General features: G+C 41.6%; 1 long non-coding RNA gene across 1 annotated transcript; it reads left to right on the forward strand.

Moving 5' to 3' along the window:
• The first annotated feature begins 809 nt into the window (after positions 1-809).
• Positions 810-23,125, forward strand: LOC122434406. The gene is made up of 4 exons (XR_006267367.1): positions 810-822; positions 4,210-4,216; positions 13,089-13,095; positions 22,833-23,125. It is a non-coding gene; the product is annotated as an uncharacterized LOC122434406 (long non-coding RNA).
• Positions 23,126-23,435: the final 310 nt, after the last annotated feature.

Below are 23,435 nucleotides of genomic sequence, written 5' to 3' on the forward strand. Positions count from 1 at the left end.
AATGTAAAAGGATGAACCTGGAGAAAATATATGACAGACAAAAGATTAATTTCGCTAGTAAATAAAGAGATCTTAACAATGAAGATGACAAAGTCTAAAATTCTGATAGAAAAAAAATTGGTAAGTGGCAGGATTCACAGAGAAATGTAAATGAAGATTTGAAAAGATGCTTACTTTCACTCATAATAATAGGTATGCCAGTTACAACTACATTGCTACCATTTTACCAAAATCACATTGACTAAAATCCCCAAGTTTGAGAAAACAACACTGTTGACAGGGCTATGAAGAAACAAGTACTGTCATATGTTACTGATGGGAGTGCAACATGGTATAATCCCCGAGGAGGGGAATTTGGATTATCTAACAAAATTACACTTACCCTGTGACCTAGCAGTCTCCCTGCTAAGGATTTACCTGATAAGTATCCCTCTATAATTGTGAAATACTAAATGTACAAGGTTATTTACTGTGGCGTTATGTTTAATAATGAAAACTAGAACTCTGAAATGTCCACCTTTAGAGGATCTATGGAATAAATGAAGATTTAGCCTCGTGTGTTTGTGCTCAGTCGTGTCTGACTCTTTGTGACCCTTTGGACTGTAGCCCGCCAGGCTCCTCTGTCCATAGGATTTTTAAGGCAAGACTACTGGAGTGGGTTGCCATTTTCTTCTCCAGTGGATCTTCCAGACCCAGGGATCAAACCCACATCTACTGTTTGTCCTACATTGCAGGCAGATTCTTTCTGAGCCACTGGTGAAGCCTCATAATGAATACCTCATAATGAAGTATTATACAGTTGTATAAAAAGAATGAGAGGATGTCTATGTTCTAATATGGAAGCTATTTTGCTAAAAAGATGTACAGAGCATGTATATAGTGTTTTATCTTTTGTATATGAAAGGAGGAAAATAAGAATATGTATATATATTTGCTTTCCCCCTGCCCCAAATACTGGAAGACTGTGTTGTGAAAAGTGTTAGTCACTCAGTCATGTCTGACTCTTTGTGACCCCATGGACTAGGCCCACCAGGCTCCTCTGTCCATGGAATCCTCCAGGAGAGAATACTGGAGTGGGTTGCCATTTCCTTCTCCAGAGGAACTTCCTGACCCAGGGATCGAACCTGGGTCTCCTGCATTGCAAGCAGATTCTTTACCAACTGAATCACCAGGGAATCAGCACCCAATAGTAATAGTTCCCTGTAGAGAGCTTGGAGCGGGGCTGAGGAGAAGAAAATAGGAACTGGAGAGAAATTTCTCTATGTCTTCTTAGATAGTTTGACTTTTGAAATATTTAAATGTTTAACATTCAAAAAAACAGCAATATAAAAAAGAAAGCAAAGCAAAGTCTCAAATTGGAAAGAAAAAAATAAACCTGACCATATATCAAAGGTAACAGAATCACACAGAGACAAGAATTATTTCAAATAACTTATGAACATCAAAGTTAGACTATACTGAAGTCAAAAAGAAGTGACAAGAATCTTACATGTTACATTGTAGTTTTATTGTTAGTGATAACATTGATATTGAAGTTTTGAAACATATGTTTGTATTATAGATAAAACAAGTAAGTAACTATGTTATTACATTCAGAACCAAAATCTTCAGTATCATAGAAAATAAACACATGTTATAAAATAACTTTTGGAAAAACCTTATAATGTTAAATTTGAATATTAGTATGACCTCATGATTAATGTATCAATATAACATACATATCAATAAGATATCATGATTAATATATATTATATATATAATACACATATTATCTTACACATAAATTGTGTGTGTGTGTGTATATATATATATATACACACATATATATATGTATACACATATACATATATATATTTCAGGACCAGGTACATAATTTGTGTGGCCCAGTACAAAATGAAAATGTGAGGCTACCTGTTCAAGAAGCAGGAATGAAGTGCTGTCAAAGATAAAACATAAAGCCTTTTCCTTTCTCTCACACTCTATTACTCACTCAACTAGTCATGGTGTTTTTTCTTTGCTATTTAATCTTGTTCTAGGTAAGGAAAATTAAAATTTTAAATTGTTTTAAAATGAATTTTAACTTTTGTCTCTGTATTGTGTGATGTCAGTTTTAAAACAAATGTAAAAGCATTTGATCTGCAAGTGGAATAGCTAAAATATCACAATTGGTATTTTCTTATTTGTCTTGGAGACTGTCTTGAGCTGGCCAGAAGAGGCTCACACAAACCAGATTCAGGAAGTGGGAAGGAAAAAAATAAAGCATCCCTTTGCACAGGATGCTTAAGAGATGCATAGGAGACAAATGCAGATGCTCCTAGGCCACCAGGGGCCCTGTCTTGTGACAATGGGGTTTGACAAATGGGATGTAAAAACATCACACTGGACTCCACTGACTGGGCCAGGGGCAAAGAAGTCAATCCAGACATTTCTCCTTCCCATGGGCCTGCAACCCCAAGCCAACAGCTAATGGGAGCCTTCCAAGCATAGTGGAACCTTAGTGCTGGAGTACACTAGGGACTGGATTGGTGGTAGGGGAGAGCCTGTCCTTGCCTGGTCACCTGCTGAATGTGATGAGGCATTGCCAACCTGGGGTTGTCCACTGTGCCTTGTCCAAAGATATTGTGGGGCAAATGCACTCACCCCCAACCTTCCCTGCACTCACCCCTGACCTTCCCTGTACTCACACCCAGGTTCTCATTGAGGACAGAGGGCAGTGGTGGTTGCTGGGAAGGGTTGAAGACTGGGAGGCTGGGTAGGGCCCAGGGCACCAGGAGGCAGGAGTGAGACCCCTGTCCTGGGGAGCCAAGCATGAAGTAAGTCTCCAAGCCCCTGGTGCAGGCTCCATTATCATTTGGACTCCACTGACCAAATAAACTGTGGAAAATTCTGAAAGAGATGGGAATACCAGACCACCTGACCTGCCTCTTGAGAAACCTGTATGCAGGTCAGGAAGCAACAGTTAAAACTGGACATGGAACAACAGACTGGTTCCAAATAGGAAAAGGAGTACGTCAAGGCTGTATATTGTCACCCTGCTTATTTAACTTATATGCAGAGTACATCATGAGAAACACTGGGCTGGAGGAAGCACAAGCTGGAATCAAGATTGCTGGGAGAAATATCAATAACCTCAGATGACACAATCCTTATGGCAGAAAGTGAAGAGGAACTAAAAAGCCTCTTGATGAAAGTGAAAGAGGAGAATGAAAAAGTTGGCTTAATGCTCAACATTCAGAAAACTAAGATCATGGCATCTGGTCCCATCACTTCATGGCAAATAGATGGGGAGACAGTGGAAACAGTGGCTGACTTTATTTCGGGGGGCTCCAAAATCACTGCAGATGGTGATTGCAGCCATGAAATTAAAAGACGCTTACTCCTTGGAAGGAAAGCTATGACCAACATAGATAGCATATTAAAAAGCAGAGACGTTACTTTGCCAACAAAGGTCCGTCTGGTCAAGGCTATGGTTTTTCCAGTGGTCATGCATGGATGTGAGAGTTGGACTGTGAAGAAAGCTGAGTGCAGAAAAATTGATGCTTTTGAACTGTGGTGTTGGAGAAGACTCTTGAGAGTCCCTTGAACTGCAAGGAGATCCAACCAGTCCATCCTAAAGGAGATCAGTCCTGGGTGTTCATTGGAAGGACTGATGCTGAAGCTGAAACTCCAATACTTTGGCCACCTCATGCAAAGAGTTGACTCATTGGAAAAGACCCTGATGCTGGGAGGGATTGGGGGCAGGAGGAGAAGGGGATGACAGAGGATGAGATGGCTGGATGGCATCACCAACTCAATGGGCATGAGTTTGAATAAATTCCGGGAGTTTGTGATGGACAGGGAGGCCTGGCGTGCTGCGATTCATGGGGTCGCAAAGAGTCGGACACGACTGAGCAACTGAACTGAACTGAACTGACCAAATACAAATATTATAAAGATAAAATTGCAACTAATTTCAAGACAGTGATGACAGAATTAAATTCCAAGCACACAGTCCTCCTAGGCATGAGTGCTTCTGTGACTGTACTGGTAGCTTGCCCATGAAGCTGACCCTTCTACTTCATAGCCCTGTTCACTGCTCTGGTCTAGGTAGAAGCGACATCATCTCAATAGCAATAAGCTTACATTGAAACCAGATCTTGGCTTCTAAATGAAAGTGAAAATGTTAGCCGCTCTGTCATGTCTGATTCTTTGCAACCCCAAGGACTGTAGCCCACCAGTCTTCTCTGTACATGGAATTCTCCAGGCCAGAATACTGGAGTGGGTTGCCATTTCCTTCTCTACCATTCCCTAATAAAAGGAAGCACTGTCTCTGCTTTTTTAATATGTTGTTCAGGCTTGTCACAGCTTTTTTTCCAAGGAGCAAGCGTCTTTTAATTCCATAACTGCAGTCACCATCCACAGTGATTTTGGAGCCCAGGAAAATACAGTCTGTCACTGTTTCTATTTTTTCCCCCATCTATTTGCCATGAAGTGATGGGACCAGATACCATGATCTTAGTTTTTTGAATGTTGAGTTTTAACAGCTTTTTCACTCTCTTCTTTCACGTTCATCACGCTCTTTAGTTCCTCTTCGCTTTCTGCCATTAGGGAGTGTCACCTGCATATCTGAGCTTATTGATGTTTCTCCCAGCAATCTTGATTCCAGCTTGGGCTTCATCCAGCCTGGCAATTCACATGATGTACTCTGCATATAAGCAGGGTGACAATATATAGCCTTGACGTACTTCTTTCCCAATTTTGAACCAGTCCATTGTTCCATGTCTGGTTCTAACTGTTGCTTCTTGACCTGCATACAGGTTTCTCAGGAGGCAGGTCACATGGTCTGGCATTCCCATCTCTAAGAATTTCCCACAATTTGTTGTGATCCACACAGTCAAAGGCTTTAGTGTAGTCAATGAGGCAGAAGTAGGTGTTTTTCTGGAATTCTCTTGCTTTTTCTACAATCTGAGTAGACTGAGGTTACACACTATAACATGATGTGATGCAGTATTTAGGGCAGAGACATCACTTTGCTGACAAAGATCTGTATAGACATAGCTGTGGTTTCTCCACTAGTCATGTATGGATGTGAGAGTTGGACCATAATGAAGGCTGAGAACCAAAGAATTGATGCTTTTGAACTGTGGTGCTGGAGAAGAATCAAGAGACCCTTGGACTATAAGGAGTTCAAACCAGTCAATCCTAAAGGAAATCAATCCCAGATATTCATTGGAAGGACTGATGCTGAAGCTCCAATACTTTGGCTTCTTGATGTGAAGAGCCAACTCATTGGAAAAGACCCTGATGCTGAGATAGACTGAGGGCAAAAGGAGAAGGGGTTGACAGAGGATGAGATAGTTGAATGACATCACCAGCTCAATGGACATGACTTTGAGCAAATTCTGGGAGATAGTGAAGGAAAGGGAAGCCTGGCATGCTGTAGTCCATGGGGTCTCAAAGAATTGGACATGACTGAGCAACTGAACAACAGATGAGGGGCACAGTGTCACCTAGGTAGTATTCTTGCCAAAATTTTCAACCGAATCTGATCAAGTCTCTAGAGCTAACATCCAGTTATAGGTATATTAGTTTGCCAGGTTGCCGTCACAAAGTACAACAAACTGAGTGCCTCAAAGAACAGAAATTTATTATCTCACAGTTCTGGAGGCTGAAGTATGAAACTAAGGTGTGGGTAAGGTTGGTTCCTTCTGAGGGCTGTGAGGATGTGTTTCATGCCTCTGTCCTAGCTTCAGATGGTTTGTTGGCAGTCTGTCATCTTCCTTGACATGTAGAAGCATCACCTTGATCCATACCTTCATGTTCACTTGGTGCTTTCCCTGTGTGCATGTCTATCTCTGCATTTCTCCTTTTATAAGGATACCAGTCATTTTGGATTAGGGACCCATGCTACTCCAGTATGGCCTCATCTTAATTATGACCACAATGACCCTATTTCTAAATAATGTCATATTCTAAAGTACTGTGGGTTGGGCTTTGTAAAGGAGGAAAAATAATTTTCCCTCTACCTTTCTAGATTCTTGGTTGAGACCTCTGCATAACAAAAAGACAGATTAACAGGAGAAAAAACAAGCAGAAGTTTAAGAACACGTATACTGCTTATATGGGCTTCCCAAGTGGCACTAGTGGTAAAGAACCCCCCTGCTGATGCAGGACACATAAGAGATGTGGGTTCGATCCCTAGGTCAGGAAGATCCCCTGGAGGAGCACATGGCAACCCACTCCAGTATCCTTGCCTGGACAATCCCATGGATAGAGGAGCTGGTGGGCTACAGTCCATAGGGTCTCAAAGAGTCAGACATGACTAAGCAACATAGCATGTACACACATGCATACTGCCTATATATATGGGAGACACTCAGGAAAACTGAGTAATCCCCTCAAATGGCTCAAGTCACCACCTTAAATACCATTTCCAGCTAAAGGCAAAAGACAGATGGGAGAATTGGGGACCCAGTTATGGCAGGCTACCAGGAAAAGCACAAGGAGAATGAAGATTTAAAAAAATGGTATGGTTGTTAAAAAGATTTAAGTCTATGCCATCTCCATTGATAAGAGTTTCACCAGGCTTCCCTGGTGGCTCAGATGGCGAAGAATCTGCCTACAATGCAGCAGACCTGGATTTGATCCCTGGGTCAGGAAGATACCCTGGAGAAGGGAATGGCTACCCACTCCAGTATTCTTGCCTGGAGAATTCCATGGACAGAGGAGCCATGGGGCCATAAGAGTCAGACACAACTGAGAGACTAACACTTTTCACTTTCATCTCCATTGATAAGAGTTTGTAGAGATTTATTCATCCTTTCTTCCTTACTCATCCTCCCTCCCTGTAAGGGAGACACCCTTACAAATGGAGACCTCCCTTATAAATGTAAATGTTCCTTACAAAGAGTAACTTCTACTCAGTTTTCAGAGCTTTTGCTATGACTTCTGTTTCTTAAAAATAATCAGACAAAATAATCCATATTCAAAGAGGCAGATTTTAAAGTGACATATTCTGCACTCCTTTAGCTTCAACATATGATTTCAGGGAACAGACACAATTCAACCCATAAAAACAGGAAATCTGGGAGAGAGAAGAACAAGTTAAATACCTCTACGAGGAAATAATCAGACAAGTCCAGAAATGAGACTTCCTATAAAGTCTCTTCAAAAAGATAATGTCATCTAAAAAAAGAAGTAGAGGGACTATTCCAAAAAGACTAAAGAAACCATTCTGGTTTAAAAAAGAAATTCAAACTTAAATGTACTTACAAATCAAAAAAAAAAGAAAAGAAATTGTTATGACATTAGGGTGGAAATCGGGGTGATTTGAATATGGACTGGATATTCTAAAAGTTTCTAAGGGATTCGCTGGTGGCTCAGACAGTAAAGAGTCTGCCTGCAATGTGGGAGACCTGGGTTTGATCCCTGGGTCGGGAAGATCCCCTGGAGAAGGAAATGGCAATCCACTCTAGTATTCTTGCCTGGAGAATTCCATAGATGGAGGAGCCTAACAGGCTACAGTCCATGAGGTTGCAAAGAGTTGGACACAACTGAGTGACTTCACTTTCTTTCTTTCTTTCTTTCTAATCTAAGAGTTATGTGATATTATGGAATTACTGGTAATTTCCTTAGAGGTGTTCATGATATGATAGTTATATATGAGAATAAACTTATATTAAAATATACAGGCTGGTGTTTGGAGTAAAGTGTCATGATATCTCCAATACACTTTTTAAAAAATAATTTTATTTATTGATTTATTTTTGGCTGTGCTGGGTTGTTGTTGCTGCACAGGCCTTCTCTGGTTGTGGCAAGTGGGGGGCTCCTCTCTAGTTGGGTGTGAGCTTCTCATTGTGGTGGCTTCTCTTATTGTGGAGCACAGGCTCTAGGCATGCAGGCTTCAGAAGCTGAGGCTTATGGGTTCAGTAGTTGTGGCTCCCAGGCTCTAGAGCTCAGGCTCAATTGTTGTGGCATATGAGCTTAGTTGCTCTGAGGCATGTGGGAGCTTTCCAGATCAGGGATTGAACCTGTGTCTCCTCCGTTGGCAGGTGGATTCTTTACCACTGACTCACCAGGGAAGCTCCCTCCAATTTACTTTTATTTTTAATTTTTATAATGCAATCTTTTAGGAATTGTTTTAATTTAATTTTTATATTATATTGAACTGTAGTTGATTTACAATATTGTGTTAGTTTCAGTGTACAGAGAAGTGATTTGGTTATACATATACATACATCCATCCTTTTTCAGATTATTTTCCTATATAGATTATTACAGAATACTGAGTAGAGTTTCCTGTGCTGTACAGTAGATCCTTGTTGATTATCTGTTTTATGTATAGTAGTGTGTATATGTTAATTCCAACTCCTAATTTATTTCTCTTTCCACCTTTCCCCTTTGGTAACCTAAGTTTGTTTTTGAAGTCTGTAAGTCTGTTTCTGTTTTGCAAATAAGTTCATTTGTATCATTTTTTTCAATAGATTCTATATATAAGTGATATCATATGGTAGCCTTTCTCTGACTTACTTAGTATGATAATCTCTAGGTTCATCTGTGTGGCTCAAATGGCATTATTTCATTCTTTTTAATGGCTGAGTAATATTCCATTGTATCTATATACCACATCTTCTTTATCCGTTCCTTTCTTGGTGGGCATTTAGGTTGCTTCCCTGTCTTGGCTATTGTAAACAGTGCTGCAATGAACATTAGGGTGCATGTATCTTATTGGATCATGTTTTTCTCCAGATTTATGCCCAGGAATGGGATTGCAGGGGTCATATGGTAGCTCTATTATCAGTTTTTTAAGGAATCTCCATACCGTTCTCCATAGTGGCTGCACCAATTTACATTCCCACCAACAGCATAGGAAGGTTCCCTTTTCTCCACATCCTCTCCAGCATTTATTGTTTGTATACTTTCTGATGATAGTCATTCTCACTGGTGTGAGTTGATACTGTAGTTGTGATTTGCATTTCTCTAATAATTAGCAATGGTGAGCATCTTTCCCTGTGCTTTTTGGTCATCTGTATATCTTCTTTGGAGAAATGTCTTTTTAGGTCTCCCACCCATTTTTTAATTGGGTTGTCTATTTTTTAATAATGAGTTGCATGAATTGTTTGCATATATTGGAGATTAATCCGTTATCAGTCACATCATTTTCTCCCAAATATTTCTCCCAAATATTTTCTCCCATTCTGTGAGCTGTCTTTTCATTTTGTTGATGGCTTCCTTTGCTGTGCAAAAGTCTTTAAGTTTAGTTAGGTCCCATTTGTTTATTTTTGGTTTTATTTTCATTATTCTAGGAGGTGAATCCCAAAAAATATTGCTATGATTTATGTCAAAGAGTGCTCTGCCTAGGTTCTTCTCTAAGAATGTAATAGTATCTAGACTTACATTTAGGTCTCCAATTTACTTTTAAATAGATTAGCAAAAAAAGTGTATACAAACATAAAACAAATATGTATATATACTGTGTATATAGATAAAGCAGATATACCAAAAGGTATCTGTTGAATTTAAATAGTGTGAGTATATGGGATGGTCACAGTACTATTTGTTCAACTTTCCTGTACGTTTGACTTTTTGCATAATAAAATGTTGACAGAAAATAATGAAAAAAGTGTTTTTTAAGATTAGATTCTCTCCACCACCTCTTGATTGAAAATGGAAAAAAAAAAAAAAAAACACCTCAACAGGCTTAAGGTATAGAAGATGAAGATCCAGTTAGTGAAAAGAGAAATTCTCCAGGGATGTTAAAACAGTTGGGCTGGTTTCCACATGATTCCTTCCCTCAAATCTTCATTCCTGGGAGTTAGAAGTTGGAGCACAAGGCTCTCAATCAAGAATGCTTTGAGGGCCCCCCAAAGACCTGCTGACCTCTAAATATCTCCCCTGCAGGCTTCCCATGTGGCCTGAAATCCCTGTAACCTGGGTCAGTTCTTAAGAATCAAGTATTTTCTCACTATTCTGGGGCCCCCTTTTAAAATGCAAAGCTGGTAGGGTGCTGGGGTCCATTAATTGGGAACAATTGTCTGCAGAGCCAGTGCCCGCCCAGAGGCCCTCCATTCTAATAGCTCGCTTCCTAACCCCTTACCACCACTGAGACGGGACAATACGTGCTCTAGGAAACTGAAATTGGACAATGTGTGCTTTAAGCAACTTCTTAGGTGAAGATACCATTTCAAGAAAGCATACTTTCTGTGAATAAAACAGGGTGCATAAGGTCATTGCTGTTTTTACTTTGTCAACTGGGTGGCCTCTGAAATCTTCTTAGAACACTTCAGAGGAAGCCTCCTCAACTCTTCCAGCCCTCCACCCCTTCCCTTTGTAACCGAATTCTTACTGACCCTGCAGCTTTTCACTGAATGAAGAGTTTCCAAGGGGTCTAAAAAATACCTGTGACAATTAGAGAAATGAAAACCAGGGGGTCAAGATGAATTGACCCTTGGTGGAGGATTTACATAAATAGGTCCTAACCTCTGGCTGTGAATAAAAGATAAATACCCCATTAGGTTCAGAACCACAGTTCAAGGGCGTTCGCAGGACCAAGCCTGGCTTCTCTGCTATGTCAGGAATTTCAGGAATGCTACTGATCATTGTGTGTTGGCAGAGCACAGGGGGTTGCAGGCCAGCTAACAGAAACCCAACCCTGCCCACTGGGTGAAACTGCAGCTCTCCCACGCAGAGACCTGCAAATGGAGAGTGTGGGAAACCTGCAAGAGGAGAGACAAGCCGGAAGTAATGCCTTCGAAAATGGGAAGGATGCCTTCTCCCAAAAGGTGACCAAATGCATGTGGTGGATGGTGGTCTTGTGAGTGCATGTGTACTCAGTTGTGTCCAACTCTTTGCGACCCCATGGACTGTAGCCCACCAGGCTCCCCTGTCCATGGGATTTCCCAGGCAAGAATACTGGATGGTGGTATTAACCTGAAAGATTTGAGAGGAGAAAGGGTCTGTCCCCTGAGAAGAGCTAGTTTGCTCCCCTTATCTGTAGATCAGATGACCTAGTACTAGCTTCCTGCAGCCTGAAGGCCTCCAGCATGTTTCCTTCTGCTGCTCCCCAAGGAAGAAGTCTTACAAGGGTGTTACAAGAAAATTTGTAACAAGAAAGGTAAAATCATGACACCCTCATATAGACATAAAAATAAATGTGTTAAAGATTTTACTTGTAATAACTGAGGGAACCAGGCATGTGTTATAACTGATTTTAAAAAGCAGCCCAGATTTATAGGGAGCAAAGAATGTTGAAATGAATTACAAATTCATTACAAATGGATGTAACCCTCCCCGCCCCCCTCACCCAAGGAAGCCAGTTGAACCAGACAGGACAGAAATTACAGCTATGGTTTTCCAGTAGTCACGTATGGATGTGAGAGTTGGACTATAAAGAAAGCTGAGCATCGAAGAATTGATACTTTTGAACTGTGGTGTTGGAGAAGACTCTTGAGTTCTTGAGAGTCCCTTGGACTGCAAGGAGATCCAACCAGTCCATCGTAAAGGAAATCAGTCCTGAATATTCATTGGAAGGACTGATGCTGAAGCTGAAACTCCAATACTTTGGCCACCCAGTGGGAAGAACTGACTCATTGGAAAAGACTCTGATGTTGGGAAAGATTGAAGGCAGGAGGAGAAGGAGATAACAGAGGATGAGATGGTTGGATGACATCACTGACTCAATGGACATGAGTTTGAGCAAGCTCCAGGAGTTGGTGATGGACAGGGAAGCCTGGTGTGCTACAGTCCATGGAGTTGTAAAGAGTCGGACATGACTGAGCGACTAAACTGACTGATCCCTTCCCTACAACTTACAGAGTTATAAAATAGCTCCTGTAGGAAGCTAGGGGGCTTCCCAGGTGGCGCTAGTGGTAAAGAACCCACCTGCCAGTGCAGGAGCCGTAAGAGACATGGGTTAGATCCCTGGGCCAGGAAGATCCCCTGGAGGATAGCAACCCACTCCTGTATTCTTGCCTGGAGAATCTCATGGACAGAGGAGCCTGGCTGGCCAGAGTCCATAGGGTCTCAAAGAGTCAGACATGACTGAAGCGACTTAGCATGCACAGGAAGCAAGAGCTGTAGAAAGTAAAGTTTTCCACTGAAGTATGAATTTTCTCTAAAAGGCATGAAATTTTGCTTTCTACATATTACCTTAAAAGAAGTATCCCCTCTATCTGCTTACTTCTTAACCCCTGTCCTGCTTTTATGCCCGCCACCCCACCCCCGCCACAAAAAAAGAAAAAAACAAAAAAGTCGTATACATACCTTTTTTGAACCAAAGAGTGAGGTGAGCTTGAGAACCTTTGGCCAAAGTTGATTTCCATCTTCCACAATTTTCTACCTTCCTTTATTTCTTTGTTACATAAAGATGAATAGAATCCTCGTTGGTTTGTTCCTTGGCAAGGTAAGAACGATGATGAAGATGCTGCCTTGCCCATGTCATCTTGCTCTCTGTCGCACTTCTTACGCTAAAGAGAAACCACGAAGAAAATGGGAACTTGGGACAGAGAACCCACTTGCTCTGCAGCTTTTTTGACCAACAGATGCCTTAATACTGGTGGCCATTCTGAGCTTATTTTGCTGAGAGTCTCCAAAGTGACCCATTGAATCATGGGATATCTTGGATTTTACTGCTTAGAAAGTATGTTTTCCTCCCTGCCCCACTCCCCTACCCCTCGTTGCATCAAAGAGGTCTGTCAAGCTTTCTGAAAGTACTAACTCTGACCTGATATCTAAAGTAATAGATGGAAATGTGGGTTCTTTAGATGGAGCTCTTTTCCCTAAACCTGCCTCTAAATGAAGAGGTGGAGATTCAAACCAAAGCCATATTGGAGAATTATTTCTCATTCCTGGATTTAATGTCTTATTTTTATATTGTTGCATGAGAAATTGACTCTAAAAAGCATCTGTTTTCAAATTTGAGAAACATTGTTCTAGGCTCATGTATTTAAAGATCAGCAATTAAAAACACCAAAGCCACTAGGCCAGGCCTTGATTGACTACCCTCTCTGCCCATTTTCCTCTGGGGCAGTGATTCTGAGGCCACTGCATGAATTTCACTCTATTATCTAATGAAGAAAGCCAAGGCCGATGATACCAAGAAAGTATGAGAGAAAAAAAGTTGTCACAGTGACAGCATACTTCTGCGGAGCTCCATCCAAAAGCAAACACCTACTGTTTTGCTTTTACCTACTTTTTTACCAAAAAATACCTACTATTTTTGCAAATACCAAAAGACCTACCTACTGTTCAGTAAAACACAGGGCAGATTCTCACATGAAAAAATTGCCCTCAGAAGTGTGTGTGAGACCCTAATATGTGTAAAGGAATTTATGCAGCGCTCTCTTCACATTGGCATGCAGGTATGTGAGTGTGGGTTAGCAGACATTCCTTTCTGACTCATTACCCATTTTGCCCCTGCATTCCCCACTCAGTGCTTGAGGCACTTTTTACCCTGGGCTGGGACAGAGATTGATGGTATCTTAGAGCTCTCTAAAGAGAAGCTGTGCCCCTTTGCACTTTCCGTTTGCGACTAGTCATTAAGACTTTCTGTCAAGCTCTATTATATGAGCATGGCACAGCTGCCTCTGAGCTGAAAGCTCTTACCTGTCACAGGCTCTGGTACATGTAGACTCTCCTGGCAGTCTGTCAGTCAAAACATATTTATCAACTGGACAGAAGTAAGACAGATAGTAATTTAGGGGAGAAAGATTTTACCCTATCCTCTTCTGTTCTATAGCTAGGACCTGTGAATTAAACTGTTAATGTTTTTACATTCATGGTAGCTTCACAGAAAAGAATTGAAATCCCAAAACGTTTTTGGATTTGAGTGCTTATATACCATTTTAACAAAGGGTAATAAATTGTGGAGAGGTGACTAGATAAAGGAAAGGGGGTGGGCTTTCAGGGGCAATAAATTGTGGGAAGGTGACTAGGAAATGTGTGGGGGAAATTAATGACAGACAAAAGCTACTTAATAGGTTTGTTTATGCAGACTCATGCTCTTACCTTCTCTGTCTCAGTGATGTGTTATTATCCTCTTCCTGGTATGGGAATTGCCTTCTCAATTGCCTTAAGTTCAAAATAATCCTTGTGCCTTCCCAGGTAGCGCTAGTGGTAAATAATCCACCTGCCAATACAGGAGATGAAGGAGACGTGGGTTCGATCCCTGGGTCGGGAAGATCCTCTGGAGAAGGAAATGGCAACCCACTCCAGTATTCTTGCCTGGAGAATCCCATGGACAGAGGAGCCTGGCAGACTATAGTTCATGGGGTTGCAAAGAGTCAGACACAACTGAAACCACTTAGCACATGCCAAAGTGGCATAATTTGGGTATCATATTCTGATCCCCTTCAGTGAGAAGGTATCAAAATGTTTTTCAGGGCTTTAAAATACTTGTATCACTGAAATAAGGAAGTGAATTCTAGCATAGCCTAGAGAATCCAGAGGCTGTGGTAGATGAGGCCAACTTCCCTCCTTTGAGTAGAAGACTCAAGAGGCCTGGGGGAGCCCAAAGCAGGGATGGGAGCCAAGGAGGAAGCATTCCAGGAAGGGCATGAAAAAGAGGGTCCTTGATCAAGAATTACCCGTAGACCACAGCTGCCCCTATTGCCCCAAAGCTACATGTTGAAATGGGATGAAGAAAGAGTCAAAGTCTAGTATCTTACATTCTGAAAAGAGACTGAGGGAGAAAAGAAGATGGAGAAAGGAGCAATGTGATATGGACCCACTCCTGTGCTGCAAAGCCCTGGGAATTTCTCATTGGTTCCTATGTCCTGTTGTTCTCTACTATCTGCAAAGGAAAGATGAAATTGATTGCCTTGCTGGCATAGATATAATCAACAATGAAGGGGATGCTACCCTAGAACATGCTACTCTAAAATATGCCATTTTGACATAAAGATTATTTTGAGCTCAAGGCAATTGAGAAGCAGCAGATACAGGAATAACTCTCCCTTTCTGCCTAAAAGCGGGGCATAAATTTCATTTCATATGGTAAAAGGGATATAAACTTCTGTTTGTAAAGATATCCTCCTCTCCCATACCAGGAAGAGGACAAGACTCTTATCAGAGAACAATTTGAATCTGCATAACAAATTCTGCTGAACAACCCTTATCTACCATACATTTCCTACTCACCTTCCCACAATTTACTACCCCTAGAAGCCCAGATCCCTTTTCCTTTGTTTAATTACATCTCCACAATTTATTGCCCTTTGTTAAAAGTTCTAATTGCCTTTGGGTTTCACTTTTCTGTGAAGCCCCTGTGCACATAAAAATATTGTCATCAATAAAGAAACATGCCCGTTCTTCTGTTAATCTGACATTTGTTATTTAATTCACAGTCCCCAAGAACTGAACATAAGAGGGTAGAGGAAGTTTTTCCTCAGCTATACCACCATTAGTATTCTTTTGCTTGACTTTGTTTGATTGCTTAGGAAATGAGTTATTGGATTTCTTTCCCCCTATTTCTATTAAACATGTGGTTTAACATTGTGCTGGCTGAGTATCAATTAGAGATCTCCATAGAGGCTCCTCTAACATGTTACGTATTCTGGAAGACAAGCAAGTAAGATCCATGTGGCCATGTGTTTAAAGTTTGTTTCCCTGTGGACTGCTGCTTTGTACCTTTGAGTGTTGCCTTATTGAGTCCCAGCAGTCCAGGAAAATTCCCTGGATTCAGACTTTCCCATTATTCTGGAAAATTCATGTTTCCTTTCTCCCACATGAGCCTGCTTAAAGAGAGTGACTATAGACCACTGACTATAAAGTCATGGTCAATGAAAGAAAATGGCTTCTCCATTCCATGCCTTCAGAACTAATAACAGAGACCTAAGGACTCCTGAGGTACCAGAGGGAGGCACTAGGCTAGTCTCCCAGTGAAACCAAGCAGAGAATAGCAAAGAGAGGAATCATCAGGGGGGCTGTTGTTTGAATTGTTTGAATTTTATGTTTGCAATTTAATTCTGTAAATCAAAAAAAGGAGATTCACTCTGGTTCTGTGTGAAAGTAAACGTGTTAGTTGCTCAGTTGTGTCTGACTCTTTGCAACCCCCATGGAACTGTAGCCTGGGATTCTCAAGGCAAGAATACTAGAGTGAGTTACCGTTTCCTCCTCCAGGGGATCTTCTCCACCCAGGGATCAAACCCAGCTTTTTGTGTCTCCTGCACTGAAGGCAGATGCTTTACCATCTGAGCCACATGGGAAGCCCCCTGGTTCTGTGTAGCACATGATAAACCACCATATTGTTATAAAAAAACTTTTTTCTCTCTTTATGGTCAGTGGCCTCTTACCAAAAGTGTGTATTTTGAGTTTTGCAATGCCTAACAAATAAGTTGTAAAGAAGAGGTATTTTTCAAAGGCTAAAGAGATATATGGAGAGCAGCAAGATCTTATATTGGGAACATTTCTGAAGGGTATATGTTTATCAGAGTATCCAGCTATTCTATGACTAACTTAATTTTCTATGGTTTTTCTTAAGAAAACATTCATGAAAATATCCAATTATGCTTACAAACTACTTCCTGTGAATTATCTGTGGTGTCTACATTGATTTCCCCTCAAGACTTATACAGCCAGGATGTTTGAAAGCTTGGGCATCATCTCCCCTGACAGAAACAATTTTCTGTGAAACCTTTCCATGTTAACTTGTAGTAGTTGATTCTCAAAGCTGATATACATTTAATATATTCTCTTTTCCCACAAAATGTCTTTGATGCTAACCATTTTGCTGTTATTCTCAAAGTATACACTCTCTTCTAACCATGGGCCCCAAAACCCACACAATGAGGGTGAACCACAGAGTACCTGGGTGTGTGTGTGCTCAGTCGTGTCTGACTGTGACCCCATGGACTGTAGCCTGTCAGGCTCCTCTGTCCATGGGATTTTCCCAGACAGAATACTGAAGTGGGTTGCCATTTTCTCCTCCAGGGGGAAGCACAGAGTAGCAGAAAGAAAAGAATATTGCTTTTCTTCCATGAAGACTTTCCATTCAATTCCACCTCTCTGTTCTGTGGATATTATTTGGTGTTGGGGAAATAGTAGCATTCACAATTTGATCTTCCAAATTTAATTTATAGCTCTTCAATTGGTGTCTTAAAAAAAGCACCTCCAAAAAAACAAGCAAAATATATTTTGCTAAATGCCTGATTTTCCCTAAATGACTGATTTTCTCCTCCTTTGGCCCAAGGGGTACCCAAGGCTCAGTATATATTCATTGTCACCAAAATACTACCTTGTAGATATTTTTGAGAGCCAGAGATGAATTTGTAATGTTTTACAGGCCTGGTTCAGAGCTCTATGTCCTTTTCCTTTCTGGTAGTCAACTTGTTATATCTGTGACGAAAACAGTCACTGTATATGTAAGTACTTTCAGAACCAGAAACCAACAAAACATCAAGATTCCAATAACTCAAGAGAATCTACCAGATTCTGACCATCTGACAATCTCATCTCAACATGGCCTGGTCTGCAGTGACCAGAAAGGTGATCGAAGCAAGCCCTGAGCTCTTGATTTTATCACAAAGTCCTTTTTCTTTGCGGGTGTCTTGGATCTGGAGATAGAGAATCAGGCGATCAGATAAAGCTGTGAGGAGGGTTGAGAGTTTGCTGGAATGACGCTCAGGGCACAGTTTTTGCTGTTGGAGCGTTTCCTGTGTGCCCTTTGAAACCTCTGAACTCAGTTCTTCAAAGTGAGAGCTACCTTATTCTGTCTTCCCACTGAACAAATGTGTTTGCTGCTTATCATCTTTTTTTTTTTTTTTTTTGTCACCCCCACCCTAGTTGACTTAGCCGAGGTTGATTTATCACAGCAAAAGAATTGCCCTGACTGAGTCATAAGTTACACTTTTACCTAACATTATCTGGACCTTTGGAAATGAAAGCATACAAATAATGGACGTTTTGTGCACAGGGCTACACATACACACATATATGTGTCTTTCTGTTTGCTTCATTCATCATGTTCTCCATACTCCCACTGTTTGTCTCCCCATTCCCACCCCTCCTCACTCCTAGCAGTTTTGGAGAGAGTTATGTTTTCTCATGAGCCAAAGGGTCATTTTTCAAGTTGAGTCCTGTTAACCTCAGTGACAGATGCTTGCTTTTCAGAAGTTCCTCTTTGCAAAGCTGTTTTAGGACAGAAAATTTATTTCTCTTTAGGGAGCTGGTGTGGTAAGAGGAAACTGAAGCTGGTCTCTGGGTGTGTGTTTGTTCTCATTTGCTGTACAGTAAATATGGATATGGGTCAATAAAAGCTGTTCTTTGATCTACTGCTACAAAGGATTCATTGTAAATATATTACTGGATAAGAGGGTTATGGCTGTGTAATTGCCCCTTGTGAACAGTGCCCTGTGCCACCCTTTAGCACGTGCAAGAAGTGAGACTTATGGGTTCAACCTGCCTGGGATTATTTTTTATTGAGGTAAAAAAACACATAACACAGTTTACCATCTTAACCATTTGTAAGTGTACAGTACAGCAGTGTTAAATACAGCCTCCCTGGATTTTACTTGCTTATTTATTTATTTTTTACTGAGTAGCCTTTCTAACATTTCATTTCTGGGTATCCTCATTAAAGGATAGTGTTTAGACACAGAAATAACCTTAAAAGAACAATAACAATAATTGCAACAAAAACTTAGCAATAAGAAGTAAATAAAGTCAAACAAGGCCAATATTCCTATAGCTAACTCTTTTGAGTTAGTTTTTGTGGTTGTTTGCTGTTCAGTTGCTAAGTCATGTCTGACTCTTTGCGATCCCATGGACTGCAGCATGCCAGGCTCCTTGTCTTCCGCTATCTCCTGGAGTTTGCTCAAATTCTCCTGAGTCGGTGATGCCATCTAACCATCTCATCCTCTGCTGCCCCCTTCTCCTTTTGCCTTTAGTCTGTCCCAGAATCAGGGTCTTTTCCAATGAGTCAACTGTTCACATCAGGTGGCCAAAGCATTGGAGCTTCAGCTTAAGTATCAGTCCTTCCAGTGAATATTTAAGGTTGATTTCCTTTCAGATTGACTAGTTTGATGACCTTGCTGTCCAAGGGACTCTCAAGAACCTTCTCCAGAGCCACAGTTCAAAAACGTCAGTTCTTTGGTACTCAGGCTTCCTTATGGTCCAACTCACATCTGTACATGACTACTGGAAAAACCATAGCTTTGACTAGATGGACCTTTGTCAGCAGAGTGATGTCTCTGCTTTTTAAATATGCATTCTAGGTTTATCATAGCTTTCCTTCTAAGGAGCTAGCATCTTTTAATTTCATGGCTGCAGTTACCATCCACAGTGATTTTGGAGCCCAAGAAAATAAAATCTGTCACTGCTTCCACTTTTTCCCTTCTATTTGCAATGAAGTGAAGTGACCAGATGCCATGATCTTAGTTTTTTTATGTTGAGTTTTAAAGCCAGCTTTTTCACTCTCCTCTTTCACCCTCATCAAGAAGCTCTTTAGTTCCTCTTCTTTATCTGCCATTAGAGTGGTATCATCTGCATATCTGAGGTTGTTGATATTTCTCCTGGCAATCTTGATTTCAGCTTGTGATTCATCCAGCCTGGCATTTCCCATGATATGCTCTGCATTATAAGTTAAATAAGCAAGGTGACAATATACAGTCTTGATGTACTCTTTTCCCAATTCTGAGCCAGTCAGCTGTCCCATATCTGGTTCTAACTGTTGCTTCTTGACCTGTATACAGGTTTCTCAGGAGACAGGCAAGGTGGTCTGGTATTCCCATCTCTTTAAGAATTTTCCACAGTTTGTTGTGATCAACACAGTCAAAGGATTTGGCATAGTCAAGCAGAAGTAGATGTTTTCCAGGAATTCCACTGAAACTCTTGCTTTTTCTATGATCCAGCGAATGTTGGCAATTTGATCTCTGGTTCCTCTGCCTTTTCTAAATCATGCTTGTATATCTAGAAGTTCTTTGTTCAGTTCAGTTCAGTTCAGTCACTCAGTCATGGCCGACTCTTTGTGACCCCATGGACTGCATGCAGCACACCAGGCTTCCCTGTCCATCACCAACTCCCAGAACTTGCTCAAACTCATGTCCATTGAGTCAGTGATGCCATCCAACTATCTCATCCTCTGTCCTCCCCTTCTCCTCCTTCCTTCAATCTTTCCGAGCATCAGGGTCTTTTCCAATGAGTTAGTTATTCGCATCAGGTGGCCAAAGTATTAGTCCTTAGTTCACGTACTGTTGAAGCCTAGCTTCAAGGATTTTGAGCATTACCTTGCTAGCATGTGAAATGAGGGCAATTGTATGGTAGTTTCAACATTCTTTGTCATTGCCCTTCTTTGAGATTAGAATGAAAACTGACCTTTTCTAGTCCTGTGGCCACTGCTGAGTTTTCCAAATATGCTGACATATTGAGTTAATACCAGTTATTATTACATGCCTAGCATTGGCCACAGCATTGTAAAAAAAAAAACCAATGAGAGATGATCAATGACCTCAAGATGTTTACCCTTCTGTTATGGGATAAAGGTATCAGAATAAATTATATTCACTAAACTAGGAATCAAGATTTCAGCTATATCTCCCTAAATCAGTGATTGTATATGGAGGTACATTTCCTTTTACCCATAAATGTATAGTTTGCATAATTACATAGCAAAGCAGAGCAGCCAATTATAAATGTCATTCTTTGAAGTCAGAGAACATGTCTAGGTGTGATAGTGGCAATCCCCTGATGGTGGCAGGGGATTTGGAACCAGCCTCTGCTGGGGCTGGTGTTGGGCCAGCGTGGGCCATAGGAGTCTCAATGGGGAGAACAGGGAGATAGCCTTATGATAGAGATGCGATCTTGACTGTGAATTTCAGGTCTCCATGATAAGCCTCTAACTAAGCCACTCTCCTTTTAGCTGCTTTGTGAGACTGGAGGCCAAACTGGAACCCAAAAGATATACCACTGTCCCCCATATTGCTTGCTTGTCAAGACAAACAAAAGAAAAACATTCCCCTTTCTTCTCTCCTTCGTCCTTCCCTCCCTCCCTTCCATTTTTGGAAATGTGTCTGGATGTGGGATGAGTTATTGAAAAGATGTGGATCATGAAATCCCTAACACAAAGTTGGTACGTATTCCATGAATAAAGACCTCATCTCTCAGATCCCATTTAGACAATGTCCCTGGTGGTTCAGATGGTAAAGAGTCTGCCTGCAATGCAGGAGACCTGGGTTTGATCCCTGGGTTGGGAAGATCCCCTGGAGGAGGGCATGGCAACCAACTCTAGTATTGTTCCCTGGAGAATCACATGGACAGAGGAGCCTGATGGGCTACAGTCCATGGGGTCTCAAAGAGTCGGACATGACTGAGTGACACTTGCAATGTTTACACTGTTTACTGTCATAGTCAGCCTTCAACCACTTCAGCCAAGTTGATCCTCTAAGTAATGATTTATATGAAAGCGTTTATAATGTCTAACATGCTAAGCCACTTGAATGACATGGTTTCAGTTTTTATGTTTTTAAAATGAAACTTTCAAATGTCACTTCTTTGATATTTCCTGTAAAGGCAGCATCACCTACCCTGGATCCTGAGGGGAGAAAGGGAAGAAAGGGATTGATTTTCTCTGGTTCACAATAAATCAAATCGGGCCAACCTCGCCTCCAGTCTGAGTCAGTAGCTCTCATTTGTTTTTGTTTTTTCTTGTTTACCTTGACCTATTCTGCCATCAGCATGTACATGTGTGCGGTGCCCCCACAAGCGAATGCACTCAACAAAGCATATTGGACTACATAATTGCTATAGTGATAACCTTGAATCTGTTCTAATCTGTGAAACAACACATCATTCAGAAAGCTCCATACTTTATTATTATTAAGATATTACTGGTGACTCACCTCACAAATGACCCCAACAACACCTGTGATTGTGACTCAGTGTTCCCAGCATCAGGCTGATGCTCTGGCAACAGAATTGTTCTGTTTTCCCTTTGCATTGACTCCAGTTCTGGGAAGCTTCCAGATCCTTTCAGTTCAATGATTTCTAGTCGGTTTCACAGACACTGATCACCTAGTGTGCTCAAGTACTCAGCCTATTCAGGGGACACAGACATAAAGCATTCCTGGTTTCCACTGTTCTGATGCTTACAGTCTAATGGCGAGTTGTTTCCCTGCTGCTCTGCCCAACTCCCTCTCTGCTTCTTCCACTGGTGCTTTCTGGTCCCACCTTTCTCCCATCTCCCCACAACTGAGGTCACAGCAAGGCTTGTGAGTGACCTTTCAAGGGTATCTAAGACTCCTCTTTTCTCTCATAGACCTCTAGATTTATACTGACCATTCCATTTCAAGGTACACTGGGTTGCGTCTTAGCCAGTGTGCCCGGTTCTGTGTGCTTAGCTCCATTTAATCCTCACAACCCTACGGAGTAGGTGCAGATGAGGAAACTAAAAGTGAAAAAAGCCGAGCAGCCTGTCCCAAGTCACACAAGCAGTAGCAGATGAGTCCCGGCCTGATTCCAGAATCTTTGTACTATTCTAAGAGTGAAGCAAAACTTGGTATCCACGACTCATAACAATCAAGTATGTGACATGTGAGCAAATAGTCTATGATTATTTGAAGACCCTATATGTTTTTAAAAAATTATTGAGATATAGTTGATTTACAATGTTGTGTTAGTTTCAGGCATATGGCCAAGTGATTCAGATATATATATATATATATATATACACATCTAGTCTGTTTCAGATTCTTTTCCTTTATAGGTTATTACAAGATACTGAGTATACTGCTCAGTGCTGGAGTGACTGTGAGGAGATACCCCACGTTCAATGGCAGAGAAGCCCCAGAAGACGGTAGGCGCTGGAGCAGCAGCTGCATGGCACTGGAGTGGCAGATGTGTGGAGCTGGAGAGATTTTGAGGAGATACCCCACATCCAAGGGCAAAGGAGAAGCCCTAGCAAGATGGTAGGAGGGGCAAAATGGCATTGAGAATCAAACCCCATAACTTCCAGAGATGCTCAAAGGGCTCAAACATACCTTGTGTGCACCAGGACCCAGAGACCCCACAGAGACTGAGATAGAACTGTGTTGGACTGTCTCCAGAGGAGGTACAGGTCAGCAGTGGACTGCTGCAGGGGCAGGGGCTCTGGGTGCAGTAGACCTGGGTATGGCATAAGCCCTATTGGAGGAGGTCGCCATTAACCCCACCATAGAGCCACCAGAATTTACACAGGACTGGGGGAACAGGCTCTTGAAGGGCACAAACAGAACCTTCTGGGCACCAGGACCCAGGAGAAAGGAGCAGTGACCCCACAAGAAACAGACTCAGACTTGCCTTGAGTGTCCATGAGAAAGGAGCAGTGACCCCACAAGAAACAGACCCAGACTTGCCCGTGAGTATCCAGGAGTCTCTGGCAGAGGCGTGGGTCAGCAGTGGCCTGCCGCAGGGTTGGGGATACAGAGTGCAGCAGCCCATGCATGGGACTTACGTGAACTGTGAACTTCCAGATGTTCAAGCTGGTTTTA

Source organism: Cervus canadensis, chromosome X (assembly GCF_019320065.1).
Source record: "Cervus canadensis isolate Bull #8, Minnesota chromosome X, ASM1932006v1, whole genome shotgun sequence".
In the NCBI taxonomy this organism is placed as follows: Eukaryota; Metazoa; Chordata; class Mammalia; order Artiodactyla; family Cervidae; genus Cervus; species Cervus canadensis.